We start from the raw sequence: 17158 nt of genomic DNA on the forward strand, positions 1-17158 counted from the left end.
GGTATGTGTGGCACTATCTACAGAAGGACGGTTTGTGGCACTATCTACAGGGGGATGTGGGATCATTATTAATGCAATCTCATAAAATACGGGAGGGGGTGATGGTCTACCACTTAGCGGCCTAGCTGTATTTTTACATTGCAAACAGAACTGATAAATGTTCATTGTCGGGGGGGGGAGGGATTGTCTGAGTGGGGGGGGTTGGTTGTGGGGGAGGGGGGCTGAGTCAAAAGTTTGCTATGGGGCCCAGTCTTTCCAAGTTATGCCCCTGGCAAGAATACATCAAAAATAATTACTATAGATATAGATATATATATATATATATATAAGGAGCAGGGGGTTTAATCCCTAAATACAATGCAGCGTGTGCAAAAATAAGTAACATTACAGTTGATATAGAGCAGATAATACAGTGTGTATATAACACATAGTTTAGAATTAGGTTAAATACATTATATACAGTGAAGGAAATAAGTATTTGATCCCTTGCTGATTTTGTAAGTTTGCCCACTGTCAAAGACATGAACAGTCTAGAATTTTTAGGCTAGGTTAATTTTACCAGTGAGAGATAGATTATATAAAAAAAATTAAAAAAAATCACATTGACAAAATTATATATATTTATTTGCATTGTGCACAGAGAAATAAGTATTTGATCCCTTTGGCAAACAAGACTTAATACTTGGTGGCAAAACCCTTGTTGGCAAGCACAGCTGTCAGACATTTTTAGTAGTTGATGATGAGGTTTGCACACATGTTAGATGGAATTTTGGCCCACTCCTCTTTGCAGATCATCTGTAAATCATTAAGATTTCGAGGCTGTCGCTTGGCAACTCGGATCTTCAGCTCCCTCCATAAGTTTTCGATGGGATTAAGGTCTGGAGACTGGCTAGGCCACTCCATGACCTTAATGTGCTTCTTTTTGAGCCACTCCTTTGTTGCCTTGGCTGTATGTTTCGGGTCATTGTCGTGCTGGAAGACCCAGCCACGAGCCATTTTTAATGTCCTGGTGGAGGGAAGGAGGTTGTCACTCAGGATTTGACAGTACATGGCCCCATCCATTTTCCCATTGATGCGGTGAAGTAGTCCTGTGCCCTTAGCAGAGAAACACCCCCAAAACATAATGTTTCCACCTCCATGCTTGACAGTGGGGACGGTGTTCTTTGGGCCATAGGCAGCATTTCTCTTCCTCCAAAAACGGCGAGTTGAGTTAATGCCAAAGAGCTCAATTTTAGTCTCATCTGACCACAGCACCTTCTCCCAATCACTCTCAGAATCATCCAGATGTTCATTTGCAAACTTCAGACGGGCCTGTACATGTGCCTTCTTGAGCAGGGGGACCTTGCGGGCACTGCAGGATTTTAATCCATTACGGCGTAATGTGTTACCAATGGTTTTCTTGGTGACTGTGGTCCCAGCTGCCTTGAGATCATTAACAAGTTCTCCCCGCGTAGTTTTCGGCTGAGCTCTCACCTTCCTCAGGATCAAGGATACCCCACGAGGTGAGATTTTGCATGGAGCCCCAGATCGATGTCGATTGACAGTCATTTTGTATGTCTTCCATTTTCTTACTATTGCACCAACAGTTGTCTCCTTCTCACCCAGCGTCTTACTTATGGTTTTGAAGCCCATTCCAGCCTTGTGCAGGTCTATGATCTTGTCCCTGACATCCTTAGAAAGCTCTTTGGTCTTGCCCATGTTGTAGAGGTTTAATCAGACTGATTAATTGAGTCTGTGGACAGGAGTCTTTTATACAGGTGACCATTTAAGACAGCTGTCTTTAATGCAGGCACCAAGTTGATTTGGAGCGTGTAACTGGTCTGGAGGAGGTTGAACTCTTAAGGGTTGGTAGGGGATCAAATACTTATTTCTCTGTGCACAATGCAAATAAATATATATAATTTTGACAATGTGATTTTCTTTTTTTTTTTTATATATAATCTATCTCTCACTGGTAAAATTAACCTAGCCTAAAAATTCTAGACTGTTCATGTCTTTGACAGTGGGCAAACTTACAAAATCAGCAAGGGATCAAATACTTATTTCCTCCACTGTACTAAGAGATAGCGCTTAAATGTGACTGCCTAAATTCCCAGGACAGTGAAGGGAATTAAAAGATAACTTTATAAATAGATGTGTAAAAAAACATGTGTAGGCCAAACTATACAAAATCTGGAAAAATGCAATCACTTTTATTAAAGAAGCTTTGTCACCAGATTATAAGTGCCCGATCTCCTACATAATCTGATTGGTGCTGTAATGTAGATAACAACAGTGTTTTGTATTTTGAAAAATTATCATTTTTGAGCAAGTTATGAGCAGTTTTAGATTTATGGAAATTAGTTTCTTAATGCCCAACTAGGCGTTTTTAACTTTTGACTAAGTGGGTGTTGTAAAGAGAGGTGTATGTTGCTGACCAATCAGCATCATACACTTCTCTCCATTCATGTCCATTTGTGCTCAGCACAGCGTGATCTTGCGAGATCACGCTGTGCTGTCACATACACCCACATTAACTTTACTGAAGTGTCTTGAGAGTGAATAGACATTGCCTCCAGCAAGGACGCGATGTCTATTCACACTCCCGACACTTCGGTAAAGTTAATGTGAATGTATGTGACAGCACAGCGTGATCTCGCGAGATCAGGCTGTTCTGACTACAAATGGACATGAATTGAGAGAAGTGTATGACGCTGATTGGTCAGCGTCATACACTTCTCTTTACAACGCCCACTTGGTCAAAAGTAAAAAAATGCCCAGTTGGGGATTAAGAAACTAATTAACATAAATCTAAAATTGCTCATAACTTGCTCAAAAATGATGGTTTTTCAAAATAAAAACCACTGTTATCTACATTACAGCGCCGATCACATTACTTAGGAGATAGGGCTAAAGGTGCTTTCAGGACTTTAATATTGAAAATAAGCCATCTATATTTGGTAGGTGGAGATCTGATTCCAGGTACTTCTGCCGATCAGCTAAATTTTTTACTCAGGCACAGAACTTTATATACAGTATGTACGGCGCTGTGCGTGGGTAAACAATGAAGGGGATGCGATGCTCAGAGGAGCGTTGGGGGCCCTTTATTCAACTAATGGTCAGGGATGCCTGGAGTCAGACTATAGCTGACCAAATATTTATGGCCCATACCCCCCATTCAGCAGGACCGTCCCGGATTCCGAAAGGTGCCCCGCTGTCCCTGGTGGTCGCTGGCATGTCCCGGTTTCAACCGTATCTGCTTCCTCAGGATGCAGATACAGTTGAATCCAATACTGAAGCAGGGAAGCGTCCTCTCCCTGCTTCAGCATTCACTGTGTTAACGCTCGGCACAGACAGGCGCAATGCAGTGACATAATCGCGCCTGTCTACTCCGATCCCCTCTTAGCACAGAGCAGAGGGATCTCCTCCACTCGTCTTGGGAACGGGGCTAGGTATTTTATTATTTTTTTAATAGGCACTATGAGGACATTATACTCTATGGTAGCAGCTAATGGGGCATTATACTGTATGGAGGCATTTGTGTGGGCATTATACTGTATGAGGGCATCTATGGGGCATTATACTGTATGGGGGCATCTGCGCGGACATTATACTGTATGGGGGCAGCCATGGGGGCATTATACTGTGTGATGACAGCTATTGGGCATTATACTGTGTGGGAGGCACTATGGGGGCATTAAACTGTGTGGGGGCACTATGGGGCATTATACTTTGTGGGGGGCAGCTATGGGGTAATTATACTATATAGGGGGTTCTATGGGGGCATTATACTGTGGGAAAGCACTACGGGAGAATGGTACTGTGTGGGCTTAACTGGGTGTGTATGGATGGGGATTGAGCAGGGTTAGATGCGTGAGTTAACAGGGAAAAGATTTTCCGCATCGGTTGTCGCATTTTACAATACTTGAAAGTTGGGTGGTATGATGGCCTACTCTAATGGTTATCATCTAAATGGCCAATGGTATTTGATAATTGGCCAATATTATTTTACATGGAGCAGTAAAAGAAAAATAGTTCTTATCACAACAGTAGAAAAAAGTATGTGTTGATCTAATATTTCAAAATTACTATTCCAATAAATAAAACATTGGATCGTTACAAGACTCAGAGAAAATTCTTGCTTAGGCCTCATGCACACGACCGTAGCCGTGTGCACGGCCGTGATTTTCCGGTCGGCCGGCTGCGGACTGTCAGCCGCGGGCCGCCCGCAAATCGCGGGACATGCACTTGGCCGCCGTCATTGTTTTCAATGAGCCCGGACCGCAGAAGATGTCCGTATTAGGATATGCCCGTTCTTTCTGCGGTGCGGGTTCCCGGGCCATGCATGGACCATAAAAACTACGGTCGTGTGCATGGCCCCATAGAAAAGAATGGGGCCGCAATTCTCCTGTGTATTTTCGGGGGAATTGCGGCCGCAAAAACACGTTCGTGTGCATGGGGCCTTATATCTTTATTTTGGAAGTTTACCATATAGACAAACTGATCATCCCTCTGTATTCTCCTAATAGCCAATAGTGATTTATGATGGGAATAATTGCACATATTGTATATTGTAGCATAAGAACAATTGCCAAGTCTTGGTTGTAATATTGCAGTGTGTGTCAATAATCTACGAGAAGTCCAACAAATAAGATAGAAAAGAAGTGATAGTCTGTCATGACCTAACATAATAAATGAAGGAGTGGAAGATTTTAACATAACAAGCATGCACAAATGCCCTTTTAAACTTAGTTGAATGAGGTTATCTTGATGTTATCCATAAGCAGATTCCATCATTTTCCTTTTTGGAATACAGACCTAGATATCTTTATTGGTGGCTAGGTGGCGCCCTTGACATATTGCACAGCACAGATTTCACATAACAACCTGTGTGGAGGTACTGTACTCCTATTATGAGAATTATCACTTGCTGGCATGATTAAAAAATATAAGAAGGAAAATAAGTGGTTAAATGGGGAACCGTGTAATCAAACATACTGAAAGTGATTTATTAATTTTTAAACATAGTTTAGTCGTTTTCAATAAACAGAGTAGGAAAAAGTAAGTAGATACATATAAGCTGTAAATACAAACGTATCCTTCAAAAACCCTAGTCAAAAGCCCATGTGTTAGGTCTATGGCCGGGGTGTCGTCGTTCAGACTTACCCCTTGACGATCCCGGCCATGGACATCTCTCTTCTCGGCGTCGGCTCCCTCCAGGGAGATGCCGGCACGCTCTTCCGGGTCCTCGGACTGTTTCCCGCAGGGCGCGCGCGCCCGCGCGTGCATGACCTTAAAGGGCCAATACGCGTCCAGCTGTCAAACATCAATTATCAGCCCAAATGGCTGCTGGACTATAATAAGGGGCTCTGCCCACTGGTTCCTTGCCTGAGCGTTGTTGTATACCCTAGTTTGTCTTGCAAATGGTCTCCCAGTGTTTTCCAGTTCCCAGTGTTACCCGTTCCTGCTGCCTGTACCCTGTATCCTGTGCTATCGTATCTACAAGTGAAAGTCAAGTCGTGCCTTCCGCTGCATCCACGGTGTCGCCTGCTGTGAAAGTCAAGTCGTGTCTTCCTACCGCATCCACGGTGTCACCGGCTGTGAAAGTCAAGTCCTGCTTCCGCTACTGTCTACATTGCCTCAGGTACCTGTTCTGAACTATAGACATTGTTTTGTACCTTGTTGGCCAGCTGCTACCCCGCTACGCGGTACGGCCCAGTGGGTCCGCACCCCATGCCGTGACAGTACGCTCAGGCCATGGACTGGCCAACTCAAGAGCCTGTCATCCTCCCAAGCCATGCAGGCGGACCTGCAGGATCTGCAAGCACGACAGGATCAACTCTTTGTGGCAGTAGACTCCATGGCACAGCATCTAGGTGCGCTAGTTACTTCCGTCACCGCTCCTATTCAAGCTGCTCCGATCAAGCCTCTGGCTGGTCCTCGTAGACTTACTGTCAGAGTGACTGTGACGTCACACTGACAGTCTGAATACATTACTTTACCTAGGTAGCAGCGATCAGAGCTGCAGGTAAAAAAAATGTGTAAAAAGTAAAAAAAAAGTTCATAAAAATGTTTTATAAAAGTGTAAAAATAAAAGTTTTTGTTTTCCTATAATTAATTTTTTATAAAAAAAAAATGAAACTGTTAAAAACAGTAAACATATTTAGTATCACCGTGTTCGTAACGACCCAAACTATGAAACTATAATGTTATTTTTTTCACACGGTGAACGCCGCAAACAAAATAAACGGAAAACTATGTCAGCATCGCTATTTTTTGGTCACACCCCTCCCAAGATATAGAATAAAAAGTGATCAAAAAGTCGCATTTACCCGAAAATAGTATCAATAAAAACTACAACCTGTCCCACAAAAAAACAAGACCCCCCACAGCTTTTTTGACTAAAAAATAAAAAAGTTACTGCTCAGAATAGCGTGCCTCAGAAAATATATTATTTTATAGAAACGTAATTTTATTGTGCAAATGCTGCAAAACTTAAATAAACCGATATACATATGGTATCGCCGTAATCGTACCGACCAGAATAAAGTAAAATGTAATTTATTGCGCACGGTGAACGGTGTAAGAAATAAAGAATTTAAAACCCCAAAATCGATGTTTTTTGGTCACCTTAGCTCTAAAAAAGATGTAATAAAAAGTGATCAGGAAGATGCATGTATCATAAAATGGTACCAATAAAAGCTACAGCTCGTCCCGCCCAAAATAAGCCCCCACAGCGCTAAATCGACCAAAAAATAAATGTTCTGGATGTCAGAATGTGATGATACAAAACAATACATTTTAACAAATAGTCTTTTCTTTGTAAAAGTAGTAAAATATAAAAAAAACTATATAAATTTGGTATCACCGTAATCGTATTGAGACGCAGAATAAAACTAAAGTTGACGTTTTTACCGCACGGTGAAAGACTTAAAAACAAAACCCCAAAAACAATGGAGGAATCAGTTTTTTCCAATTTCAAATGTATTTTTTTCAGTTTCCCAGTACATTTTGTGGTACTTTAAATGGTGTTAATAGAAACTACAACTACTCCCGCAATAAATAAGCCCTCACACCCCTCTATTGACGGAAAAATAAAAAAAATTATGACTGCGGGAAGTGAAAAATGAAAATGAAAAAGCAAAAAAGGATCAGTCTTGAAGGGGTTAACTAATTTCTTATAAAAAAACATTTATGACCACATATGGGGTATTGCCATAATCGGGAGAAATTGCTTTACAAATGCTGGGGTGCTTTTCCTCTTTTATCCCTTGGGAAAATTAAAAAATTCAACATTTTAGTGGACAAAAATGTTGATATTCATTTTCACGGCCTAATTCCACAAAATTCTACAAAAAACTTGTGGGGTCAAAATGCTCACTATACCCCTAGAAAAATTCCTTGAGGGGTGTAGTTTCCAAAATAGGGTCACTTTTGGGGGGTTTCCACTGTTTTGGTCCCTCCGGGGCGTTGCAAACCCGACATGGCACTGAAAACCAATCCAGCAAAATCTGTGCTCCAAAATCCAAAAGGCACTCCTTCCCTTCTGAGCCCTGCAGTGGGACCAAACAGCAGTTTATTACCACATATGGGGTATTGCCATAATCGGGAACAATTGCTTTAGAAATGTTGGGGTGCTTTTTCTCCTTTATTCCTTGTAAAAATGAAAACATTCTCTGTTTCCACAGAAAAAAAAGGTGATTTTCACAGACTAATTCCACTAAATTCTGCAAAAAAAACCTGTGGGGTCAAAATGCTAACTATACCCCTAGAAAAATGCCTTGAGGGGTGTAGTTTCCAAAATGGGGTCACTTTTGGGGGGTTTCGACTGTTTAGGTACCACAAGACCTCTTCAAACCTGACATGGTGTCTAAAATATATTCCTAAAAAAAGGAGGCCCCAAAATCCACTAGGTGCTCCATTGCTTCTGAGGCCGGTGCTTCAGTCCATTAGGACACTAGGGCCACATGTTGGATATTTCTAAAAACTGCAGAATCTGGGCAATAAATATTGAGTTGCGTTTCTCTCGTAAAACCTTCTGTGTTACAATTTTTTTTTTATTACAAATGAATTTCGGCAAAAAAAATTAAATTTGTAAATTTCACCTCTACTTTGCCTTAATTCCTGTGAAACGCCTAAAGGGTTAAAATACTTTCTGAATGTGGTTTTGAATACTTTGAGGGGTGCCGTTTTCAAAATGGGGCGATTTATGGGGACTTTCTAATAATATAGAAGGCCCTCAAAGCCACTTCAGAACTGAACTGGTGCCTGAAAAAAATAGCCTTTTGGAACTTTCTTGAAAATATGAGAAAACGCTGCTAAAGTTCTAAGCCTTGTAACGTCCTAGAAAAATAAAAGGACGTGAAAAAAAAACGATGCAAACATAAAGTAGACATATGGGAATATGGGATGTTAACTAGTAACTATTTTGTGTGGTATTACTATCTGTTTTACAAGCAAATACATTTAAAATGAGAAAAATGATAATTTTTGCACATTTTCGCTAAAATTTGAAGTTTTTCACAAATAAATATTGAATTGATCAAATTTTTTCACTAACAAAGTACAATATGTCACTAGAAAACAATCTCAGAATCGCTTGGATAGGTAAAAGCATTCCGGAGTTATTACCACATAAAGCGAGACATGTCAGATTTGAAAAAATCATCTGTGTCCACAAGGCCAAAACAGGCAGGCTGTGTCCTAAAGGGGTTAAGATATTACTTGCTTGGCAGAAAGTTCAGGCTTGTCTCAGACCATGCACCATTGAAGTGGATGAGTCAAAATAAGGCAAATAATGCTAGGGTGACACGTTGGTTCCTAGCATTACAGGACTTTGATTTTGTGGTGGAACATAGGCCAGGTAAATTACATGTAAATGTGGATGCACTGTCAAGGGTCCACTGTTTGGTGGCAGCAGGTGCCAAGCCCCCTGGCTTTCGGCAGAGGGGGGGATATGTAAACAATGTAAACAATCAGTGGGTAAAGTAGTTGATTGCAGATATGTGTAATTGAGGCTTCTTGTCTCAGTAATGTAAGTAACTGGAGTTTGGGTCCTGGTTTTATGGGTGACTGAATATGTAAGAAGGTCGCTCCATACTCCATGCCTAGTGTTGTCTACCTGAGTCCAAGGGTATCCAGAGAGACTAATAAAGAAGACTGCCAGAGAGCAGTGTGGAGTCGGTGGTGTTGCAGAAAGACCAGACTGGGGGTGCAAAGCCTGAATTTACCAGGGTGCAAAGAGCAAGCACATTTGGAGTGACGCTACAAAGCTTGGTGAGAAGCCCTGAACTTCAGTTGTATGTTATCCTGAAACTAAGGACATTTTATTTTCTACATTTCCTGCTAAAGCAAGCCTGTTTAAATTTCTGTTTGTGACTGTGCACAATAAACTCTCTGGACAACTGTACATGTAAATCTGACTGTTTGGCTACAAGACTGACTGGAAGGTCCCGTTTTACAATATACTAAAGAGAAAACTATCTGTCGTACCCCGCAGGATCAGCTACAAAGATATGCCATGACAGTCAAATTGTGGTATGTATTCATTGCTCTATTATCCAAGAAACTGAGCTCCTCCAACCTTGAGATCTGTGCAACCTTTTTCAGCCAATGAGAAACTGTTAGAGGTTCCTTTCTAGTACAATGGGATCAGGGACTTAGCTGTCAATAATAAGAGGAACCATAAAAAAATGTTCCTGTTAAATTAGGGAGCTGCTGCGAAATGTTCACAAGTAATAGGACTGGAGAGAGAGCAGGTGCTTGTGGGCATATGTGTTTGAGAATATGTTCTACTTGCTGCCAATAGGGCTTAAATAAGTCACATTCCCACCAGATATGAGTGTAAATTCCAGTTTGTGACATCTCCAACAGGTTGAAGGTATAGAGCTATCTATATGATGTAACAAGACTGGGGTTTTATACCAATGGCTTACCAGTTTATAACAGGTTTCTTGTAAATGTATGCATCTAGAAGGTCCTCCGCTATATGTATAAACTTGGCCAATATCGGAAGAGCTACGTACAATGCCTAACTCCTTTTTTTTCCCAAGAGCTAATATAGCCCAAAGGGGCTTCAATATTCAGAGAGCTCAGTTTCTTGTACAGAGTTGAAATAAGTATAGGAACTGGGCAGCTAGTAGATATCAGAATTTCAAACCACGTTAAAGGTCTGTCAATAGTCCCCTTTTTCAATGACATTTGAAAATTGTCTAGTAATTGTCTGTAGTGTAAATGTGTCAATTGTGATTGAGGAAATTCAACATGTAGCTGATCCAAGGATGGAAAAACTCCATTGTGTAGAACCCCACTTAATGATTTCTGTCTCAAGTCCGAATGCAATGTAGATTTATTGAGAGGACTGTGATCTTTAAGGCCTAACAAATCTCCCAATTTAGTCAGAGCAGAAGGATTTGGTCCCACACGCCTAGATAACGACTTCCATACCTCAACAGTCACTTTAGTTATAAAGTTTGTATGTGGAGCTGTTCCCAAGGAATTCAAAGGGCGGAGCAACATTTGAGTCAAAAATGTAGTACACATTCCTTCTTCAATGGGTAAGTATGAGACAAGACTGGAAGTATTTTGCCAATCTCTTATCCTACCTAAATGGATAGCATTATAGAAGATTTTGACATTAGTTAAATTTAGACCTCCTAAAAGTTTAGGTCGAGTTAAGGTCCTAAATGCTATACGGTGTCCTTTATTCTGCCAAATATAATTTAGCATTTTACTGTGAATTCTTTGAAAGAAACTTTGGGGTAAAAATATGGGCATCATTTTGAAGTAGATATGTTAATTTGGGGATGATCAAACCACGATATGTATGGGATTTTCCAGTTTGCCAAGGTCTTTTCCATGGCCGCGAGAAAAGGAGTATAATTCAGGGAGAACCAAGAGGCAGACGAGGTCGAGATACCCGATATGTGTCGTGGTCCAAACAAAGGGAGAGATTATCTGTGCTGACAGTACCATAGTTTTAGGACAGGTAATATTAATGGCTTCTGACTTATCAGGATTAATTCTGAAATTGGAAATTGTCTGGAACTGTTAAATTATATCTGAGGAGGATAGGGAAGGATTCCACTCGGTTTGTAGTAATAAAAAGCAGATCATCTGCAAAAGCAGCTGTATGATACACTTGCTTTCCGACCTCAACACCTCTGATCTTTGAGTGTTGTCTGATATGTTGCATCAGCGCCTCCATAATAAGAATGAACAGGAGAGGGGATAGAGGACAGCCTTGTCGCGTTCCATTGGAAATTGTAAAGCTCGGTGAGAGAGTACTGTTGACTCTGGCAGAAGGGCATGTATACAATGCCCATATCTGCTCAGTGACAAAATCAGGTACTCCAAACTTGCTAAGGACTCTTGTCATATAAATCCAATCTATTCTATCAAACACTTTTTTGGCGTCCGTTGATAGTGATGCTAAAGGTATTTTCTTTTGTCGAGCATATTGAATGAAATGGACTACCTTAACAGTGTTATTAACCATATATATGTCTCAAACACACAAAAATAGTTCTAGACATGTATTCGTCCAAAAAATATATATTTTATTGTTCCATAAATATGGATATCCCCCAGAAACCACACAAATATACATACATACATTATTAAAACATACTTAAAAATGATCGCTCTAAGACCACCAGCGAAATACCAGCATAACCGTAAAGGTATATTACATGCATATTGTGAAACAGGTAAACAGTGAAAGCATGTGGTGTGCCTCAATCCCAAATCCCCCTAACACATTCCCCAGTCTATACAGTAATACACTGCTAACAGTATTATACACACATTGGTGAGGGACATGGGATAGTCTCAATTACCTGTAGCTGGCATTATGGCTGTCAGTGGTCTCAGGAAAAACACCTCGACGCTCGTTTCGCACCCTTCGTCAGGAGATGACATAGTGTAATGGAAATAGGTTTAAATATAGTACCCTGTGTATCAGTGACCAATGGCGCATAGCGGTTGATGAATCCGATCCACGTGTGCCTTCCACGTCATGAGAGAGGAATCTCCATCATATGCATTTCCTCCCAAACTCTGACAGCTTCCGGCACAACATGTTGAGAGGGTCCGTCAGGCGCATGCGCACCTCACCAGTAAATGTCTAAATAATTTAAACACAGGTACGTAGACTACCAAATCTCATAAGTATTTCAAATGTTTTAATGTGATCTCAAGGGTTCCCAACAGCCATCAGTCCATATAGAGCGGATTTATAACAAAATAATTAAATAACATGCTTGCATTTAAATACTATATCTCATACATTTAAATGCAAGCCTCTTGCAAGACATTTTAGGGATTTTCATAAAAGCAATTGGAGACTGTTATCGACAGATTATATGAGGGAAAAAGAGGAGGAGACGTATTTAGACAGCTATTACGTAGAGAACTTAAGGGGATTGTAACATTAGATACGATGTCACCAAAGGGTCTGAAGGAGTGCCTTAGCTTTGCATCTTTTCTGTAAATATATGTTGTTTTTTTTTATTTCGAATTGAAAACTCTTTATATTGACAGTGTATGGAACTGAATGTACATCTATGATCTACCCTAGTTTCGTAAAATTGAATGAAATTATGTGACAACAGGAGGACCCATTCAGCAATAATTTCAGGATATGACTTTATGTACATGCAAAAAACTATTTTGAAGAATGTTAGATTTATTTGAAGCGGTTGACAATGTATGGTGGTAGCGGGACAAGGTATTGATGTCCTTTAGTGTATATATATATATATATATATATATTTTATATATATGTTTTTTGCACTTTGATTTAATATTTTGTGTGCGTATGTTCCCAATATAGGCTCAGATGAATATGTCTGTGCTACTTTAGGGCCCAATTGTTGGGCATATATCACTAATGGTATTACAGTATTTCACTGTTTACCTGTTTCACAATATGCATGTAATATACCTTTACGGTTATGCTGGTATCTCGCTGGTGGTCTTAGAGCGATAATTTTTAAGTATGTTTTAATCATGTATGTATATTTGTATGGGTTCTGGGGGATATCCAAATTTATGGAACAATAAAATATATATTTTTTGGACAAATACATGTCTAGAACTATTTTTGTGTGTTTGAGACATATATAGGTTTACTATTGTTTGGATTATGTCTTACGCTTAAACTTATGCCCGAAAGGTATTATAGGTGTTAATACCTTAACAGTGTTATCCCTACCCTCTCTTCCGGAAACAAAACCTAATTGCTCTGGGTGTATCAGGTCTGGTAAGAACATTCAAAGTCCATTCGCTAAAAGTTTAGCATAAGGTTTTGCATCGACGTTAAGCAACGAAATAGGGCGACAATTGCTACACAGAGTGCCATCTCTACCGTCCTTAGGAATGACTGTAATGTATGCTTCAAGGGTTTGTTGAGTAAAGCCTGTGGAGGTAAGTATAGAGTTAAAAGTATTAAGCAGGTGTGGAAGAAGATGGTCTTTAAATGTTTTTTAATAAGTCACCGATAACCCATCTGGGCCTGGGCTTTTACTTATGGGCATGTTGGATAATGCGTTCTCAATCTCCAGTAATAGAAATTGTTGGGATAAGGATTCCTTTTGGGAATCCGAGAGAGAGAGTAAATGTAAATAGTTTAGGAAGTCACGTATCAATATCTCTCTCCACTTCAAGGCTTCGTCTGACTCCGGGTCTCTAAGGTTATATAAAGATTCGTAATAATGTTTGAAGTGGAGTGCTATTTCTGTTGTTTCCTTAAGAAGGATCCCCTCCTTTGATTTGATACTGTTTATATGTGATTGTTTCTATTTCTTTTTAGCTAAAAGAGCCATTAATTTAGACCCTCTATTACCATGTACGTACATCGCATGTTGAGTATATAGATAAGCTTTAGATGCTTTCAAATTCAATATTGGTTTCAGGCACTCTTTTTGTACTACCAGCTCTTTGTGAACCTGAATTACCGGGGATTATTTATGTCTACCCTCCAATAGTAAAATCTTATATAAAACTGTTAAGGATCTGCCAGGCACAGCTTCTGTATCCCTGCCCATAGGTAATCAGTCTGCACCTGCTTCTATGTCTGTGAGACTGACTCCATCTTCCACCACTAAGGATGGCAGGCTTAGGAGTGGGAGAGCCTATCACAGCCTGGCCAGACGGAGCTAGCTCCCGCCCTCTGTCTATTTATACCTGCCTTTCCTGTTCCTCCTTGCTTGTGAATCTTCTCTGTTGGTTTCCTGGCCCTGCTGCAGCTTCTTGAACTACTTGTCCCTGCTTCGTATTGACCCTGGCTTACTGACTACTCTTCTGCTCTGTGTTTGGTACCTCGTACACTCCTGGTTTGACTCGGCTTGTTCACTACTCTCCTGCTCTGCGTTTGGCGCCTCGTACTCTCCTGGTTTGACTCGGCTCGTTTACTACTCTTGTTGCTCACAGTGTTGCCGTGGGCAACTGCCCCGTTTCCCTTTGTTCTGTGTTCCCTTGTCTGGTTGTCTGTCGTGCACATACTGAGTGTAGGGACCGTCGCCCAGTTGTACCCCGTCGCCTAGGGCGGGTCGTTACAAGTAGGCAGGGACTGAGTGGCAGGTAGATTAGGGCTCACTTGTCTGTTTCCCTATCCCTGTCATTACAAAAACATCATCAGTTTCTTGTCTGAGATGTTTTTTTGACCCTTGATCCTAACGATATAACATCACCCCTGATCACTGCCTTATGCGCCTCCCAAACTGTCGTCATGGATATAGAGTCAGTCACATTCTCTTCAAAATATTTGACAATAGAATTGGAGAGGTGAGTTTTATGATTATCCGATGTCAGGAGGGTTTCGTTAAGCCGCCAAGTGCACATCCGCTTAGGAAGAGATGTAACATTGATCGATATAGTAACCGGTGCATAATTTGATATTACAATTTGGCCTATATTTGTGCGTGTAACGAGGAGCAGATGAGAGGATTGAACAAACAAATAGTCAATCCTCTGGTAAGAATTATGAGAGGCAGAATAGTATGTGTAATCTCTGTCCCTCGGATAGAAGGATCTCCATATATCTCTAAGATGCATGTCTGACAGAGTTCTATGCAGAGCTCCCAATCCCCTATATGATTGTTGTGATCTGCCTTTAGAGGAGTCCATTAAAGGTACTAGAGTTACGTTACAATCTCCCCCCAGGATGCAGATCCCAGATTGGAAAAGTTTAAGTTGGGGTAATACTTCAACTAACCAGGGTATTTGTTGATTATTGGGTGCATATATACCTGCAACGGTAACCAATGTATTTGCAATGTAACCTTTCAGAAATAAGAATCTGCCTTTCGGGTCGGACAGTTGAGAAATAAAGGTAAATTGAACTGACTTTCTAATTGCAATCGATACTCCCCTCTTTTTAGAGGTGTGGTGTTGTTAGTGATACCATTTAGAATAATATGAAGTGGGGAGCGAAGGGTTTTTCCCAGTTACAAAGTGGGTCTCTTGTAGTATGGCTATATCAGTATGATGGGTCTTTAGTATCTGGAAAAGTCTAGATCTTTTAGTGAGGGAGTGCATCCCCTTCACATTCCATGTGGTAACGCAAACATCTGACATGTTCAACAGTAAATAGACCAGATATAGGTTACCAAGTGTGAAATTAAGAAACCTGTGTGTGTTCCAACCGTGAAGTGGAACTATTGAAATATATTCCTGCAAATATACAAAAGCGGGAAGGAAAGAACACCTAAAAGAAAGCACTTTCACAATCATGTGAACTGCAATTTAAAATTAACTCTTAAACAAGGACCATATTGTAGTAAAGTCCATACAAGTTACAAAATACATTCATGTAATATGTAATATGCAAAGGATATCATGACCGGGACAGCCAAGTAAAAATCCCAGGTGAAATCGGTGTTCTCTTCAAACGGTTCACAGCAGAGCGTTCCAGAAGAACACATGTATATGGTTACTAAGGATCTTCAGGCGTAGGATCTTCTGAAGTTGAGAGTCTCTTACGACTAGATCTACTCTCGGCTGGTATCCAAGGATCATGTGTAGGCAAGTCTGGTAGAGAAGCTATGTCAGTGATTTGAAACCAAGACAGCGGTTGTAGTCCAATTTCATCATAAAGAGGAGTCAAGTCGCCTGGGCGTCGGACAATCTTTGTTGCACGATTTAAAGAGGCTCTGTCACCATATTATAAGTTGCCTATATTGTACATGATGTGATCTGCACTGTAATGTAGATTACAGAAGTGTTTTTTATTTAGAAAAACAATGATTTTTGACGGAGTTATGACCTATATTAGCTTTATGCTAATGAGTTTCTAAATGGACAACTGGGCATGTTTTACTTTTTGACCAAGTGGGCATTGTACAGAGGAGTGTATGACGTTGACCAATTAGCGTCATACACTTCTCTCCATTAATTTACTCTGCACATAGCGATATAGCTATATCGCTATGTGCAGCCACATACACAAACACTAACATTACTGCAATTAATAGACATTAGTGTCCTGACAATTAATAGACATTACCTCCAGCCAGGAAGGGATGTGTATTCAGAATCCTGACCACTTCTCTGCACTTCTTTGTGATTTACAGCATAGCAGGCGTGGTCTCGCGAGATTACGCTGTAAACTGTCATTTACAGCGAGATCTCACTGTGCTGTGCTGTAAATCACAGAGAAGTGCAGAGAAGTGGTCAGGATTCTGAATACACATCACGCCCTGGCTGGAGGTAATGTATATTCATTGATGAATACCTATATAGAACCAGACCGAACGATAAACGTTATAGTAAACGTCCACACATATCAAGGAAAAACAGACAATAAATACCTATAACTGTATGTGAAGACAAATCAAATCTCCCAAAAGGGAAAAATAATGACACCAAGTACAGTAAGTAACTTGCAAAAAATATAAATTCTTTATTACAATATACATAAGAACATGTTGGCCATCAGGACCTAAAAACCACAGACAATTAAAATATACAATGTGGAGAACATGAGGCTACTCAGAATGGCCTATATTCAACATTCAATAATACCAGACAGGGTCACTATGACAGTCATGCTATAAATGTACAGTACAAGGATAACCGACACCACAAAATGTGTCTCCAAAAAGCATGCTGAAACAGAACAATGTAATACAGACCCTGTAAAAAATAGTATACACGGACTGCAAGGACCCATTATCCACTT

Source organism: Rhinoderma darwinii, chromosome 1 (genome assembly GCF_050947455.1).
Source record: "Rhinoderma darwinii isolate aRhiDar2 chromosome 1, aRhiDar2.hap1, whole genome shotgun sequence".
Lineage (NCBI taxonomy): Eukaryota > Metazoa > Chordata > Amphibia > Anura > Rhinodermatidae > Rhinoderma > Rhinoderma darwinii.